The sequence below is a fragment of the Crinia signifera genome, chromosome 1 (assembly GCF_055691185.1).
Source record: "Crinia signifera chromosome 1, ASM5569118v1, whole genome shotgun sequence".
Taxonomy (NCBI): domain Eukaryota; kingdom Metazoa; phylum Chordata; class Amphibia; order Anura; family Myobatrachidae; genus Crinia; species Crinia signifera.
The window spans coordinates 44,740,997-44,759,526 of NC_139217.1; positions in this window are offsets into that span (position 1 = coordinate 44,740,997).

Consider the following 18,530-nt stretch of genomic DNA (forward strand, 5'->3'; position numbering starts at 1 on the left):
GCGGACTCTGTCCTTTAAGGTATATTCGCACAATTGGAGACAAAGTCCTGCGAAAGGATCTCTTATTAAGGTATCGGTTCTTGGTGTATAACATACAATAGACTGTACGCTGCGCTGCGCTACGTTTTGTTCGCACGCAGTTAGGTATAACGGGTAAGCAGGTTACGGACACATTACGTAACCTGCGCTTTCCACTTATTGTCTCCTTGGTCATATCATATCAACATTAACAATTGGGGGGCTCGCCCGGTCGTTTCACAGTCCAGAACTCAGTACCAGGCGTGCGACTCGACCTATACCAGCAAAAGGGTGGAAGTATTTATTTGTTTCCATTGCTGGATAGGCCGAGTCCGCGGCGGTGCGGGGTTCGGGAAGTGCTAGCGCTGAACCCGGAGTACAATAAGTGAAAGCCACATGTTTTAAAGCATATCATACCTAAGTGTTTAGTAAACTGTACTTCTGCCTGCCACAAGTAGTTTAACGGGGTATAGTGTCTTGGGCTGCTTGTTTATTATAGTATATGTACCACGTGCGATAAGGTTCGCACACGTGGAATCTGTGTTTATTATAGTACATAGAGGATCCCCTCTGTGCAAAACTATAATTGTTTATTGTTAGCTACCGCAAAAACAGGGACTCCGCCACGTGGCGACAAGTCCTGGGCCTTTTGCAGTAACGTAAAGCGTCTATTGTGTATTACGCAAGGTGCGCGCGCACGTGCCCACATCGGGAAAGTTTCGCATCTTTGTACGTGGTTTACGGATTAAGTGCGGGATTTATTTCGCATCTTGATACGTAACTCTCGGACAGAGTTAAGGGATTTATTCCACATTCAGGCGCAATTACACCTTGCAAATACACTATAGAACACGTGGGTGGCCGATTCATCGGCGGCCTGTGAACAAGCGCACGTACACACGTGGCTGTTCATTGGTACTGCACACGCAGCACACATAGGAAGAAGTGAACAGTATTTAAACCACTAGCTTTATTTAAACAGTATAGTAATATACTGCGAATGAAGCGGTGATTTAAGAAAAGAAAATAAGGTTTTCTTTTTGTTCATTTTCTCATAAGCAAGCAACTCAAGCATTATTTTAATAGATTCCTATAGCTTATTATAAGGGATTTATACCTGCATAAGAATCTAGTGAAAAGCTACCGGCCTGGGAAAAATTTTCTGTACAGAAATATTTCAAAAATAAGCATAAGACCTAGGTGTAAATAGCGCCCAGTGTGAAAAAGAACTGAGGCGGACGGGTGTGGGACGGACACAACCCAAGCGCAGTGTAATAGGACAGGTCCAGTTAGGACAGGGTGTACGTGCCGACGTACACATAGGAACTGCCCCTTCAGTGGAATTAATTCCGCTAGGAGGGTACAAGAAGATATATCGGAACGCACTTGTTTCCGATTAGCTACTTTAGAAATCCGATTTTTGGGGGTATAGGAAAACAAGTTTGTTATACCCTGGAAAAATTGTGCCGCATCAAGCAAGTTGGCTAGAAGTTCGCTGCTAGTTGAGAGCTTGGTGATTGAGTATAATACCTCGTATCCTTCGCACCTGCTTGACTGTGGGATGTTCTAGGAAGCTGTAGAAGTGAGTGTTTGGGGAGCTCTCAGATAAGTAATAACCCACCGATATCTATTAAGCTGTGAACGTTTATTCCTGTAACTATGGGTAATAACGGGTCACGCTGTGATAACGTGCAAGATAGGGAGGAAGCAAGCCGGCCAAGAGGATCGGCTGCTTTTATTATGTGCAGGAAGCACGGTGAACTCGCAGTTGTTTACCAAAATAAATGGAGAAAAATGACACAAGGCAGCAAGTTAGAATTTCCCAGTGTTGGTAGCTTCGATCCAGAAATCTTATCGGCAGTAAAAGATGAAATATGCCTACTCTCCAGTCGTAAGGAGAGAGTGAAGCATATAAATATTCTTAAATTGTGGCAGAAGGAAGGACAGGAACAATGGGGAGCCAGAGGTCTGGCAATACCTGATGCAATCAGCCACAATAAAAATGCAAATGCAACCGCTGCCACACTAGAATCAGCTCCCCCACCCCCATATGTGCCGAAGGGGTTAATGTCTCATAAGAAAGACCTAAGTAATAATGTACCTGTTACTAACTTGTACCCTGTTTTATCCCCTTACAAGGAAACCCGAGAGGAAAACGAGCAGCTGTTGGCACTGGCCGTCTCTCATGCAATTAATATGATTGAGGGAAAAGCTCAACCCGCTGTTGAGGCCCCAGCACAGGAGGAGGAGACGGCTGATGCCAACAGCATAGTATTGGACTCAGGTAATGATGCACCACACAGCACAGACACAAATGACTCCCAAGCAGGTCCCAGTAATGCGAATGTGGTACAAACATACCCTGTACGCACACTGGAGGTTCCCTATGGTAAGGCAGACAGAGAGGGTGTGATACCTACCAGAAAGATGACCATGCTAAACCCATGGACACGGTTAGAGCTGCGGTCCATCATTACAGATTTCCCTGATCCTAGGAAAGATCTGGCAGTGTGCCGGAAATTTGTAAGGGATCTAGGAAACTCTGATGAGCCCACCAACAAGGATTGGAGAATCATGTTGAGGGCCTGTCTCCCCACTCACATTGACATCCCGAAATTCATTCAGGATAGTGGATTGAAAGTGGACAAGGAGATAAATGATGAGATCAACCAGGAGAATATACGCCTGATTAACTTACAGTTGGGAGTATATTTTCCTGCGGCAGTAGAATATAGCAAGATTTTCACCATCAAACAGAAAGATGGCGAAACTGCTGCTGATTATTTTACAAAAGCCTTACTGGAGGTATCAAAGTACACTGGTGTCTCCGAGCCTAAGGACGACCCCCACCTGAGGGAGATGATTGTCTCTGTGCTGGTGGAAGGGCTTAGGGAAAACCTGAGAGCCAGAGTCCAAACCTCTTTCCCAAATTGGCGTGGAATGACAGTGGATGCCCTACGGGAATCTGCTGTGGACCACGACCGCAACATTAAGAAGCACAGGGAACTGCAAACTGACAAACTGATGATGGTTAGCATCCAAGCCCTTACTAATGCCCCAAACAAAGCTGCATACCAACAACGAAACACCAGGGAAACAGGTAGAAAGCCAATTATCTGTTACAACTGCAATAAGGAGGGACACATTGCAGCTCAGTGTAGGTTCGGAAACCACAGGAGTTATCAGACACATAAGCGAGAATGGGAATCTCACAAAGGTGAGACACGGAGATACCCAGCCCCTAGACAATGGGAGGAGACAGACAGGTCACGCAACATGCCTCCTCCCCATCTGATGGCTGACACTGTGCTAAGGGCAACCCAGGTCAGACCATAGGAAACAGGTCATACCTGTATCCTACAGCCAGTTAGACTAACACAACACCTTGGAGAGGAACCTCAGGTGAAGGTTGATATAGCTGGAGTAAGACAAACCTTTTTGGTTGATACAGGGGCGGCCAGATCTGTTCTCAACACTCCTCTTCACTTGGGTTTCACTAACCAATCAGTAGCGGCAATTGGGGTAACAGGAAAAATACAACATTACCCACTGACGAAACCAGCGGAGGTTACAATCGGGCCTCTGCATACCAAACACTCTTTTCTGTTGGCTGCAGCGGCCCCGACTAACCTCCTGGGTAGAGATTTACTATGCAAAATGGGATGTGTCATCTATTGCACCCCCGATGGGGTATTTCTGGACACTCCTAGAAATCTTACACAAGAAGTGCAAGATATGCTGGATAGTCCTCAGAGGCTAATGTTGTGTTCCACTGTTGTAAAATCAAATCCATCTAGGGTAGCTGAAATTACAGCACAAATACCGAGTTCCCTTTGGACTAAAGATGGACAGGATGCTGGGCTGATGGCAAATGTAGCTCCAGTAGAAATCCGCTTAAAAGAAGGCAGGATAGCCCCAAAAATACCGCAATACCCTTTAAAACCTGAAGTTGAGCTAGGAATATTTCCAGTGATCCAACGATTGCTCCAAAAGGAAATCCTAGTTAGAACTTCCAGCACGGCCAATAGTCCCATCTTTCCTGTGAAAAAGAGCGGGGGGAGGGGCTACAGACTAGTGCAGGATTTGAGAGGGGTAAACAAGGTAGTCGAGAGCCAATTCCCCGTAGTGCCAAACCCAGCTGTCATCCTCATGCAAATCCCACCCCACTGTACACATTTCACAGTCATTGATTTGTGTTCAGCATTCTTCTCCGTCCCTTTGCATCCTGACAGCCAGTATCTGTTCGCCTTTACTTACAGAGGAGTACAGTATACCTGGACAAGACTCCCCCAGGGGTTCATAGACAGCCCCAGCATCTTCTCCCAGGCCTTGCATGATTGTTTGCAATCCTTTCAACCCATGAGGGGTTCGATACTGATACAATATGTGGATGACTTATTGTTGTGTTCTGAATCACTGGAGTCATCAGTGGATGACACTAGACAGCTACTGATGCATCTCTCAGAAACAGGACATAAAGTATCAAAGGATAAGCTGCAATTATGCCAGACCAGGGTTAAATATCTGGGCCACTGTCTTACCCAAGGGCTGAGACACCTCACCGACGACAGAATCCAAGCGATTCAGAACATGGTACTGCCACAGACCCAACATCAGATCCGTACGTTCCTAGGCATGTGTGGATACTGTCGCAATTGGATCCCAGGATTCTCTATTCTGGCATTACCACTGCAAGAGATGGTTTCCTCAACTAAGCCTGATCGGGTCTCTCATACTGAGGAATCTGAGCTGGCTTTCGAGGAACTAAAGGTGAGCCTAACCAAGGCCCCAGCACTAGGAATGCCAGATTATGGGAAACCCTTTGAACTGTACGGAACTGAATCAGGTGGGTGTGCGGCAGGAGTGCTTGTACAAAAACATGGTGATGCCAACCGACCAATAGCGTACTACAGTGGCCAGCTGGACACAGTAGCACGCTCACTCCCAACTTGCTTACGAAGTGTGGCTGCAATAGCACAACTAGTAAGTAAGAGTGAGGACGTAGTGCTGGGACACGATTTAACTGTTCATGCTCCCCATGCTGTCTCTGCTCTCCTAAATTCTGCCCAAACACGTCATGTGTCCTCAGCACGGTTCACTAAGTGGGAACTGGCGCTGATGGCCCCAGTAAATATTACCATCAAAAGATGCAACACATTAAACCCAGCCACATTTCTTCCTCATGTGCCCTCCAAGGCACAAAGGGTGGAGGGTGATGGAAATGTTGCTGAATATGGTAAAGCAGAGTTTAGTGAGAGTGAGGACAAACATGATTGCATGACCTACCTGAATCAGACCTTCACAGCACGTCCTGACATAAGCGACAGCCCATTAAGTGAGGTAGACATAACCTTATTCACAGATGGTAGCTGTCATAGACAGACGGAGACGGGAGAGCTTTGCACAGGCTACGCGGTAGTAGATGGAGAAGGTATTGTGGAAGCTGAACCCTTAGGACCACCTCACTCAGCGCAAGTAGCGGAACTGGTGGCACTGACCAGAGCATGTGAACTGGCTAAAGGGAAATCAGTGAACATATATACCGACTCCAGATATGCTTTCGGAGTAGTCCATGATTTTGGAGCCCTATGGCGCCTCCGAAATTTCATGACGGCGGCTGGCACACCAGTGGCGCATGCGACGTACATTAGGAGACTTCTGGGAGCTATCCAGCTTCCAGACAGAGTGGCTGTTATCAAGTGCAAAGCTCACACATGAGAGAAAGACCCGGTGTCACTTGGTAACAGCCGCGCTGATGAGGCAGCGAAAAGGGCCGCATGCCCTGTAAATATTTTTACCCATCCCACCAACCTTTGTACACTGAACATGGTATCCACATCCAAACTGATAGACATGCAGAATTTGTGTTCCCCACAGGAAAGAGCAGTATGGAAGTCGAAGGGATGTGGCCAAGAGTCCACCGGACTTTGGAGAGATGGACACGGGAAACCAGTGGCCCCCAGAGCATACCTTCCTAGTCTAGCCGAGGCGGCCCATGGGCTGACACATCTTGGGAAGGAAGGTATGTGCAAGCTGGTAAAGGCCTACTGGTGTGCACCAGGGTTCGCTTCTCAAGCAGGTAGAGTGGCAATGTCATGCCTCACCTGTTTGAGGAAGAACGTTGGAAAAGCCATCCCAACAGAGCCATCCCACATCCCTCCTACAGAAGGCCCTTTCCAGGTAATACAAATCGACTTCATACAGTTACCACCCTGTAGAAATTTGAAATATGTATTGGTTTGTGTTGACATGTTTTCCAGCTGGGTGGAGGCTTTCCCCGCTGCCTCCAACACTGCTACCTTTACAGCAAAGAAAATATGTCAGGAGTTTGTCTGTAGATATGGTATCCCAAAGGTCATTGAGAGTGACAGAGGCACTCATTTCACAGGAGAGGTCTTCCAAATCATGTGTAAACTCCTGGGGATTAATAGTAAACTTCATACTCCATATCGTCCCCAGGCGAGCGCCAAAGTTGAGAGAATGAATGGTACTATTAAGAACAAATTGGGTAAAGTTATGGCTGAAACAGGGTTGTTATGGCCAGAGGCACTGCCTATTGTGTTGTATAGCATTAGGACCACTCCCAGGACTCCGCTCAACCTGTCCCCCTTCGAGATACTGTTTGGTCGGCAGCCACACATCATGATAGACCCACAGGATGATCTAAAATGTAATAATGAGCTAACTGTACAGTATATCCTAAAGCTAAACAAACAGCTAAGGAAGCAACAAAAGCAGCTGAATTTACTGAACCCTGATATGCCTACCGAGAATTGTCATAATCTTAAACCAGGAGACTTTGTTATGATCCGAAATTTCTTACGCTCAGGTTGTTTGATAGACCGTTGGGAAGGACCGTACCAAGTTTTGTTGACCAGCACTACATCAATTAAAGTCGCAGAGAGAGAGACTTGGATACATTCGTCCCACTGCAAGAAAGCCAGTAACCCAGAATCCCAGTGTGCAGAGAGCGAGAGAGAAGAAGTGTCGCTAGAAGCATTGTTTCGGGAACACTGAGAAGCAGCCAAGGTCGAGCAACCTGAGCGAACAAAGGTCTAAGAAGCAGAGCAAAATACAAGTCCCCTGGTAGAGATGATGGAAGGACTCCAAGCAAAAGGTTCACAGTTATGCACATATGTCTTTGTTTTCTTTCTGTGTTCTTCTCTTCATCCTAAAATACTCGGTGGCTGCCACATTCTAGAGCGATCGGAGCGGAATCCTGACAGTGTAATAATGGACCCAGATATGGGTGAGGTAGAATCCCTAAACCAGCTTGACACTTTACCCATGACAGGAGAAGGTAAAAGGTATGAGGAAAACGTAGTTCAAGGGCTATGTGATGATTTATTGTCTGGTGAGTACTGTGTCTGTAGATATTGTCAACCTAAAATGGAAGAAGGATGCATCCAGCGATGTCAGTCGACCAGTAAGGCAACTACCGGCCAACATCCTTTGAGTGATTACCACTCATTAGTGGGTAAGGTTTTAAACCAAACAGAATGCTGGGTGTGTTCTCAAGTATTACATAAAAGGAGTAGTGTAGGCCTAGTCCCATACCCGCTTAGTATTTCAGAGATAAGCGTATTAAATAAGGGGAGGCCATTGGATAAGAGATACCTGTATACCAGGTCCCCTAGTCTTAGATTACACCCATACCAAGTGGATAAATCCCTGGTATGTATGAACTTCTCAAGTTCCAGAACAATTGGTACTTGGGAAGTGACATGGCAAAACCAGACAATAACTTACTCCCAGCATCCAGATGGAGAGCCCATAGATAAAGAATTATTATTAAAAATCCGAACCAGTGGAAGACACTATAAATATGTTTACACGGTGAAGAAAAGTAAAATGATGGCCGGCAGAGTATCAGCCGGCTACTGTAATATGACCCTACAGCCAGAAACATGTGAGGAACGAGTCAGGGAGCAGGGGACGGGGATGTTCTTATGGATAATGTGTGACAAGATAATGAAATACTCTGTCCCTTATTTTCTCCCTGACGATGTTTATTATATTTGTGGTAGAAGGGCGTACAAATGGCTCTCCATGAACTACGTTGGTATTTGTTATCTAGGCAGAGTGTTACCGGAAGTGATGACCCTCACACACGATGAGATGATGAACGTACACAGAGGTATTTCTCCTCCTTACACTCATACCCATTATGACCAAATCCATAAAAGGGATTTAACAATAAGAAAAGAACCCCTAGCTTCTGAAATGATACACGAGTCGTTCGGTATCCAATTCCTCATTGCATTAGATATCACCCATACCGCCCGAGGAGTTATCAATTTTAAATACATACAAGCATTAGCCAGCTTGGTAGATAACATCACTGAGATTTATGATGACACCTTTAGATACACTGGGAAGGAGTTGCAAGCGTATAAAAGAGAGCTAGTCCAACATCGAATGGTGTTGAACTATCTGACAGCCATGACAGGAGGATATTGTGTCACCCTCTCTACACAGTTTGGGGTGAAATGCTGTACATATATCACCAACAATACTGAAGACCCAGAAGAAATCATCGATCACCGGATGGATGAGATTCTTCAGCTTAAATGGGAATTTAGAAGGGAACATAATATCAGCCTGGCAGAAATAGGTAACAAAGTTAGCGAATGGACCTCCTGGTTGAATCCAATGCACTGGTTCTCTGGTTTAGGAGAATGGGCGCAGGGGATCATAGCTAGCATAGGAAAACTCCTTCTCTGCATCGGTGGTGCCATCATAGTCTTTGTGCTATTGTTCAAATGTTTAAAGGTGGTGACCCGGGGAAAGGCAAAACGTACCGAAATCATGAGTGTAAGAACGAGGGATACAGAGGAAGACCAGGGTTTGGTATATGACCCAAAAATCGAAACCACCTCCCTTTAAAGAAACCATATTTGTGAACGTGTATATGTTGTAACCACCCCTGTTTTTATTTTTATCCCAAAATTGTACATTATCCTTCGTGACCCTGAGTAGATTGTTCGATAAATGCGGCCCATCGTTTATCCATGATCCTGGATCGGCCGAGAGCAGATGGTTTACTCCCCTTATATGTTTATTTCATGGATCCCAATTTCTTTGTTAGGATTATGAATTTCTGTTTTGTCGTGTGAAATATTTTGTAATGTAACAGTTTTATATTTACTGTTAAAGGGTGGACTGTGGAAGTCTAGGTACACACACGCCATTTTGTGATAGTATGGCCGCCATTTTGGTTCGCAGAGTTGCGCAAATAAAGTTTCCATACCCGAGTATGTGTGACAATGTGGACCAGAAGAGTAGACATACTATCACACATAAATTCATAATAACACACTTACACGAAAGGAAATATAGTTAAAAGGTTTAGAACGCCACACATAGCTTAGTTAGCCCTGCACACATCTGTCTGTATCGTGTTTAGTATCGTTCCGCTCAGCTCATCATGCAAAGTATTCCGGTCATTGCGAATATTTCGCAATGTACACTGTCCGATAGTTATGGACATAATCCATAATTCCAGAGACAGTTTCTGTTGTAAGTAGTTAACAAAGGAAACTAGCTCAAACCGGTTCTTATCCTTGCTGACGCCGAAACCACCAAACAAAGGACTCTTAAAGTTCCCTCCCCTGCACCTGGTCAGACCAGGTACAGCGTCTAACCTCCAATCACAGTGGACCGGACATATGATCTCTGGCCAATGAGAATGGCCTTTTGACCTCCCCCTTCTGACCCTATAAGATATGCGACCCAGAGCAGCCAGGGTCTCTTCGGCACAACTACTTTCCCTGGACCTTCCTACCGGACTATCGCTCATTCCTGAACGATAGTGAGCTCTGACCGGACTGCTTTTCACATACTAGATGACCACGGTAAACGGTTGCATTTTCACGGTATTTATTCTTAAAGTATTGTTGGCTGATTGTGTTTTGTATTTGTATTCTTTCCCCTTAGCAGAGTTTGTTTAGTATTCATTGTTATTGTATTGTATCACTTGTTATACCTGTTTATTCTTATTTCTGTAACCCCCTTTTGTCCATTAGGGACTTTAATACAATCTTTTTACGGAGTTCTAACCTCCTTACTTCTATTCAGTGGTCGTGTCTAGTTATTCGCATAATAGCGATAAGGTACATTAAGGACTCTGTCCTTACATTGCGGACTCTGTCCTTTAAGGTATATTCGCACAATTGGAGACAAAGTCCTGCGAAAGGATCTCTTATTAAGGTATCGGTTCTTGGTGTATAACATACAATAGACTGTACGCTGCGCTGCGCTACGTTTTGTTCGCACGCAGTTAGGTATAACGGGTAAGCAGGTTACGGACACATTACGTAACCTGCGCTTTCCACTTATTGTCTCCTTGGTCATATCATATCAACATTAACAAAAGGTTAACACCGAGTGGGACCCGAGTTGCTTTGCAGTGTCAATGGGTAACCCGTATCCCATTTACACTATGGAAGAAGCAGCAATACAGCATCAGCGCCAAGTGCTGCCAAGTCCCCTGCTCTCATTGACGCGCTGCCGCTCAGCCGCAGCAACCTAAACCTCAGAAATGCTGGGTCACTCCTGGGACAGACTTGTGTCCAATTCCCAAGTGCGACCCGGCATTCGCGATGGGAAAGGGGTATCAGTTAGACATTGATAAAAGTTAGACATGCATGAGTTAGACATTAACTAAGACATTGGGGGATGCTCTAACATCCGCGCCCCCTTACCGCAGCCTATCGCCGGCTACCGCTAACATAATTATCGCACATGCTGTAACATATGCGATAATTATGCCAAAGGACAGCTCTTCCTTTGTTCTTTGCGGTGGGAGACAGCGGGTCCCACAGGGACCCGGCGGCTCCCCCTCCCTTCCTTACCCGGTGCTGCTGCACTGGGCTCTCCTCCTCCCTGCAACCGAAAGAGGATCATAGTGCAGGGAGGAGGAGGTCACAGGTCCGGGCAGCACAGCTCTGTGCTGCCCAGACACAGGTGAGGGGGGTCGGTGCGGGGCGGCGGTGGGTCGGTGCGGCGGTGGGTCGCGGTCAGGGCCGGTGCAAGGCGTCAACACGCCCTAGGCAGAGCTGCACATTTACTATACATTGTAACATGAAGCAATCTGGGGGGGAGGGGGGGGGGGGGGGGTTGCAAGGGGTGTAACCCTAAACTGATGCCTATTCATTTAAAGACTGATATAATCACCTTTGTGACAGCAGAACTGCTGTGTAGAGCGGAGAGCACGCCAGGATCCAACCTGCAGCCTATGTCAAACACACGCAAATCTCCGGGGAAGGGAGGGGGGACACACTTACAGCAGAGGAACCCCTCTGCTGTGTAGAGTGGACAGCGCGCCAGGATCCAGCCTGCAGCCTATGTCAAACACACACAAATCTCTGGGGAAGGGAGGGATACACTTACAGCACTCCTCAGCTGTATGGGCGCTGCAGGGTACAGGAACTTAGCCGGCATTCTGCAATCCCCAGCAGACTGCAGCATGGTGCAGTGTAGGGAGAGCGCTTCTCCGGACCAGCGCCTCCCAGGCTCCCTGGCTCTGCTGTGCGGTCGGGTTTGGATGAGGGTAATCTCAGAGGGGTGGGGTGGAATTGAAGCAATTGCGCGCCGGGTGGGAATTGCAAAGGGGGGGGATAAGTAATATACAGCAACCGGGTAATGTGTGGCAAACCTCTGCTGTGTGCCATCAAGGAGGGGGCGGGGAGGTCTCTTTACTTTACTTGGTGTCACTGCCTGGGTTCCAGCTGCTGGTTCACACGGGCGGGTGCTTTATTCCGGCTCAACTCTACAATTGTAGTGTGTGGTGCCGCCCTCCAGTGGCGGTAGTGCCTAAAGCTGCCTAGTGGTGGCGCCGGCCCTGGTCGCGGTAGAAGCCCATAGACTTCTATGGGGTATTGCCACATTTTTCCGGCGATGCCCCCCATTGCAATAAGCTGGCGGGGGGATGCTTAGAGCATCCCAAAATGCAGGAAAACCCCGTTTTTAGTTTAGAGAATCTCCCCCTAGGTCTGTCAGCCATCTGAAATCAGCTATAAATTGAGCTGCCACTTTGCAAAATCACTTTACTACACCGGGGGTCATAGTGCAGCAGAGAGCCGATCATGGGCAGCCTTTACCGTAACCATGATCAGCAGACCCTAGGTAGGTATGATTTTTTGATTTTTTTTACAAACTGTTTGTGTGTCCATCGGACTTAGGCCTCAATTCGCAGTGAGCCCTGTGATCCGCCAGCTGAAGTTGGCGTTATTATCGCAGTGTTCACTGCAGGTTTTTTTTTTTTTTTTTTTTTTTTTTTTTATTTTGCTCAGATTACATTCCTCATTTTAAGAATTGGAAATATGATCTGTGAATTGAAGGGTTTTCAGCAGTTTTTTTATGAATACTGCTCAGGAAAACCTTTAATACATTCAGGTGATACTAAAATAACGTGAAAAGGGTGGGAAAACACCCCTTTCACATTTTTTCAGTTAAAAAATTCATAATTGGACCCCTCAGCCTCATCACTTATGTAACCTAACCCCATCGTCTCTGATTCACGGTATCGTCCTGAGCAACATCAATGTCTTTGGTGACAGAAGAAGTAAAGTGAGACCATAGGAGAGGTGCAAGGTGAGAATTTAAACAGCCAGGACGCCCATTTGATGCAGTTTCAAAAGCCCTCTCCGCTCTTTGATCTGTGCCTGCGACGCGGCTGGTTCATGGATCAGTATGGTCATCTGAGCCGGGTTTGGGACGCAAGGCCGAACCTGGAGTGTTTCTCTGCTGCCTTCAGAGGGAGTCACATGACACAGGGAATCCCTAATCACTGTCCAGCTACTAATTGTAGTTCTTAATTCTAAGTAAACGATTTAGGCCATGCATTAGCTCCCATGTCTGTGCACTGGACCTAATTCTGGTCCGTTTGCAGTAGGTCTGCGTTCGCACGGGGACCGATGTTGTCTTAATGCGCAAGCGCATTTCTGTGCAAGCGTATTTTTGTGCATGTGAATACGCAGGGTGTGTGCACCCACGGCAAACAAACTGTTCATCGAGAGGGGCGTGGGGTGGCTCCATTAGCATATGGGAACACCCAGCATTTCATGGGGCCATGACCCGGGTGCGGGGAGTGGGCAGCTGACATCACCGGATGTCAGCTGCCCCCCCATTTCCTTCCCAGGATGCACACATATGTAATGTTGCTCAGAGCATCCTTACATATATGTGTCTGCACCTTCCACATCTTTCGATGGTTGTTGACCCCTGGCATCCCCCTGGCCTGCGAATGGATGTTACTGTGTCCGAATCGTGCTTACAAATGGGTGGCGGCAGCCAACCATTCGCAAGGCGGGGTTTGGTGGACTTGCAAGGCTGCGAATCAACCAGAATGTTCGCCAGTAACACAGCATCTGGGCAGACCTTTGCAAAATCGTTATTTCCTAAGCGTACCGATGTATCGAAAGATAAAAACAAAACAGTCACTACAACGTCATATAGTTTTTTTTACAGTTCCAATATATTATTTTTTATTGGTATTTGATGTAAATCATGATGCAGAGCTGTGACAGGGCAGTGTTATGCCCTGTGCCGGTTCCACCCCCTCACCATGCGATGCCACAACATCAGGCTGTGGTGGCAGGAAAATGTCTGGAGCTTCCACACTTGGTTGTGTCCTTCAGCAGCGATGAATGACCAATGCACCTGCTGCTGTCACAGTCAGGGCCGGCGACACCACTAGGCAGCTCTAGGCATTTGCCTAGGGCGCCGACACCTGGAGGGCGGCAGTTCGCCCCTCAGCCCCAGCATGATGATGGAGGGTTAGCGAACTGTGTAAAAAACCTTCGGCGCCGGCGTCCCTGCAGTGCTGGAGCGGGCAGGGGTGTCCGTCCTGCGGGGGTACCTGCGGCGCTGTCATGGTGTATAAAGCTGGCGGCGGCTGGCGGGGTCCCTGCAGTGAATAGAAAATAACTAGCGCTTCCCGCGCCGCCGCGCGCCTTACCCTCCCCGCTAGCACCTAAACCCACCATCTAAACCTAACTCCTCCTCCCTGCAGGCTAACCCTAAGTCCCCCCACAAGTGCCTCAACCTAACCCCTTTCCCAGCCGCGCTATCCAGCCCTGATTACTTACTGGTTGGGATTCCCGGCTGTCAGTATTTAAGTGTCAACATCCTGATCAATTTATAGATCCGGCACCGGTGTTCATGTGTTCAGTATGGTGAACGTCTGCATCCGTACCACCAGGATGCTGACTGCATCTTATTCACATATTACCTGAAATGAAGATAACTGAGGATTCTGGGAACTCGTCATCTCAAAGCGGTGACTTTATTTCCTCTGTTAATTAAGGATTAAACTGTTATATGTTATATCGGTCCAGAAAATGTCAACATGTGGACCGTGTCACTGTGAGGTGAGGTGGACCCTTTGGTTTACCCTAAGCCGTGGCTAAGGCATAAGGTGGATAACAGCCTGATCCCCTGAGTACACTGTTGGTTTTGCAGCTAAATCAAAGGCAGCTAGGATTCATGGCAGCCACCTGTCAGCGGCTAAGGGAAGGAGAGGCTCCAGAAAGAGCTTTGTATCAGGATTATATTCTCTGAACTTTATTTTTATTTCAGGTGAAGGGGTCAGGTAGAAAAGCCGTCCATGGCCGTCTCTATTTACAGATATCAGTAAGGAGGTCGCTGGAGCGTTTGGCGGAAAGAATGATGAGCCGTGTAGCTTCTACCCTAACGTGATGACAGAGAGAGACGTTAAGTCCATCTGAAGAAGTGTCAGCTGGTTATTTATGTTGGTGGGTAAAGGTAAGACCTTCCACCTGTCCGCGCACTAATACACCTGTCCTCACAGACAGAACGTAACACAGAATACACAAGGTTTACACTTACAGGCTGGGTACACTGTGCCAATTGGTTTGGTGGGACTACATGTATTAGGAATGTGATATATTGATGATTTCATTCATAAAGCGATCATTAGCGTACATTATTGTCTACTCACCGGATGTAAGTTCCATCAAAAAATTTTCAATAGACAACTGCAGGACAGTCCCGAGATAACAGGTTGTCCCTGCCATGTTATCACTTCTCAGGTTATGACTCTCTTGATGTAGTGCCCAATGATGAAAAATGTATACAGCACATTTTACTTTGACAGGGAAGGTGGGCCCATTTCAGCTCTGGGCCCCATAGCAGCTGCACTCCCTGCACCTATGGTAGCTACTCCCTTGTATATAACACATGTAACTGTGACAGGGAAGGTGGCCCTCTCAGCTCTGGGCCCCATAGCAGCTGAACCCCCTGCACCTATGGTAGCTATACCCCTGTATATAACACATGTAACTGTGACAGGGAAGGTGGCCCCTCTCAGCTCTGGGCTCCATAGCAGCTGCACTCCCTGGACCTATGGTAGCTATACCCCTGTATATAACACATGTAACTGTGACAGGGAAGGTGGCCCCTCTCTGCTCTGGGCCCCATAGCTGCACTCCCTGCACCTATGGTAGTTACACCCCTGTATATAACACATGTAACTGTGACAGGGAAGGTGGCCCCTCTCTGCTCTGGGCCCCATAGCAGCTGTACCCCCTGCACCTATGGTAGCTACAGCCCGTATATAACACATGTAACTGTGACAGGGAAGGTGGCCCCTCCCAGAGGCGTAGCTAGGGTGGAGCCGGTGGAGCACCAGCTCCGGGCACCAACATGTCACCTGGCGCCGGAGCTCTGCCGCCGGCTCCCCCTCCCTGCTCGCCCGTTCCCCGCTGTGCTCGGCATCAGTCTGCGCGGCGAGACAGCTCACGAGTCCCGGCTCTGTCTTCCTTCTCCCTGCTGCTGCGGCTGCCTGAGGTAGAGATACAGCCGCTGGCAGGCAGGGGGAGCACCTCTCAGGCTGACGTCAAAAGTAAAACTACAGCCTGAGAGGGGAGAGAGACCGAGGAGCACAACATATGAAGATGGTGCTAGCTATCGGACCCAAGCATGACGCATGTAGACAGATCGTAGGGGAGACTACGTTTAAAAGGATGTTCATGGGGATTTGGAAACCCTCAGAAACCCAGAAATAAAAATAAAAAAAATCAAAGATTGACATGCCCCTAGAGATGACAGTCCCCTACAGGCACAGTGAGGAGCACCCCTTATACCAGGGCTGGGCAATTGCGGCCCTCCAGATGTTGAGGAACTACACATCCCAGGATGCTTTGCATTAGTTTTGCTATGTGACCATGCTGAAACTGATGCAAGGCATGCTGGGATGTGTAGTTCCTCAACATCTGGAGGGCCGCAATTGCCCAGCCCTGCCTTATACAATCACATGGATATGATCACCAGGCCTACTTGCAAACTGACCGCAAGTAAATAAAAAGGATCATGGTAATATGGTAATAGTTTAGGGTATGCGGCAAAAAAATCTCATTATTATTATAATTATTATTTACAGTTTCTTATATAGCGCAGCATATTCCATTGCACTTTACAATTGGAAACAATTGGCAAACAGCCTTAGTTCTGATTGTGAGGACCCCGTGTGTGTGACAGCATTGTGGCACAGTGGACAGATCTGCTGCCACATAGTACGGGGCTCATGGGTTGGTTAATAACCACAGTCACATCTGTGTGGAGTTTGCATGTTGTCCTTGTGTTTCCCGATACTCCGGTTTCGGCTCTAACTCCAGGTACATAGCGGTTGGTTAACTGGCTGGACTGTGAGAGGATCCCGCATTAGGCCAATTATGCTTATAGACAGAAAACAATTCAGCAAATGGCCTTATAAGCTATAAGCACTGGTGGTGCACCTCGGCCTGCACCCCTGGAGTCATTCGGGATACAGTAGAGAACACATGGGAGAGATAAAATACTCTCTTGCATAGATCTATTTTAATAACAAACTTGTAAGATTACGGGTGACATTCTATGCTATGCGAGTATCGTTATTTTGCGGTAATTAGACCACAAAATGGCGATATCGCATTTTCCCATTAAATCGTTGATTTAATGGGATGCGCATAGGGGCTGAAATTGCATATTTTGTGCGTTAAGGTCTGGTGAATAAAAATGCGAGATTAATTCGCATTTTTATCGCATCCAGATGTTTGCGCACAGAAAAGTATACAAGTCGCTTATTTAATGCTATGCGCATTTGCACATCGCATTTTTTAAGTGACTAATTTTCGCACTAATTTCAGACCTGGGTCTGTTAGGCGAATTAGCCAGAACCCTGCACAGATCGCAATGTTCCGTGCAGGGTTCTGCTGTAAAAAATAAAACAAATGGTTAAATTAAAAAAAAAAACGAGCGCGGGGTCCCCCGCCCGAGTGTAACCAGCCCCGGGCTCACAGAGCCGGTGCTGGTGACATAAAATCAGGGTCCCCGACAAATAGGGGTCCCCTTGATTTTATGAAACCAGCACCAGACTCAAGGTCCAGCGCTGGTTCCCAAAATACGGGGGACAAAGTGACTAGGGGTCCCCCGTATTTTAAGAACCAGCACCGGACACAACCAGCCAGCAGGGTAATGCCACAGCCGGGGGGAGACTTTTTATACAAGTCCCCCCGGCCAAAGCATTAACCCCCTGGCTGGTCAGCATGGGCAGGGGTCCTGGGGAAGTGGGGACCCCCCCAATGAAGGGGTCCCCCCCCTCCAGGACTTACCAGCCCATGCTGATAGTCCGGGGCTGTCCTCCATGCCCCTGGGCTGTGGGCATGGAGCTGATGCTTTGTGTAAAAAAAAGAATGATAACTATTGTTTTACACTGGCGAACAATGAGTCCCAGCAAGCCTACCCCGCATGCTGGGACTTGGGGAACCACAAGTCCCAGCATGCGGGGCATTAAAGGGCCCGCTGGCACTTGTAGTTCTGCAGTGTAAAAAATAGTGCACAAAATCACACTGACACCCTGTAAAATAAAACTTTAATACACACAAAACACACACACACTGATACTTACCTACCTTGAGCCCGTAGGTCGGTCCCTGGATCCTGGATTCTTCCTCCGGGGCTCCAGGGCAGAAGAGTCCGGTTCCGGGGCCTTGGTCCTGGTTCCGGGGCTTGTCCTGGGGTTCCGGGGCTCCTGGCGTGAAGAATCCGGGGTCCGGGATCCGTGGTAGTCCAGAGGGGTACCTAAGGAGGGAAATCCAACTCACCTGCTCCCCGGCGGCGACCTCCGGTGACAGCGCTGCTCCCGACTGGTACCCGGCTTGAAGGACTTTGCCCGGCGCTGAGATGTTTCCTCTTCGCCGTCTCTGAACAGCCAATCAGGAGCCGAGAAAGTCGGCTCCTGATTGGCCAGAAATCATTCTGAATATAGACGCCGAGGGAGTAACATCTCAGCGCATCCAGAGCTGAGATGTTACTACCTCGGCGTCTATATTCAGAATGATTTCTGGCCAATCAGGAGCCGACTTTCTCGGCTCCTGATTGGCCGAGAAATCATTCTGTTCAGAGACGGCGAAGAGGAAACATCTCAGCGCCGGGCAAAGTCCTTCAAGCCGGGTACCAGTCGGGAGCAGCGCTGTCACCGGAGGTCGCCGCCGGGGAGCAGGTGAGTTGGA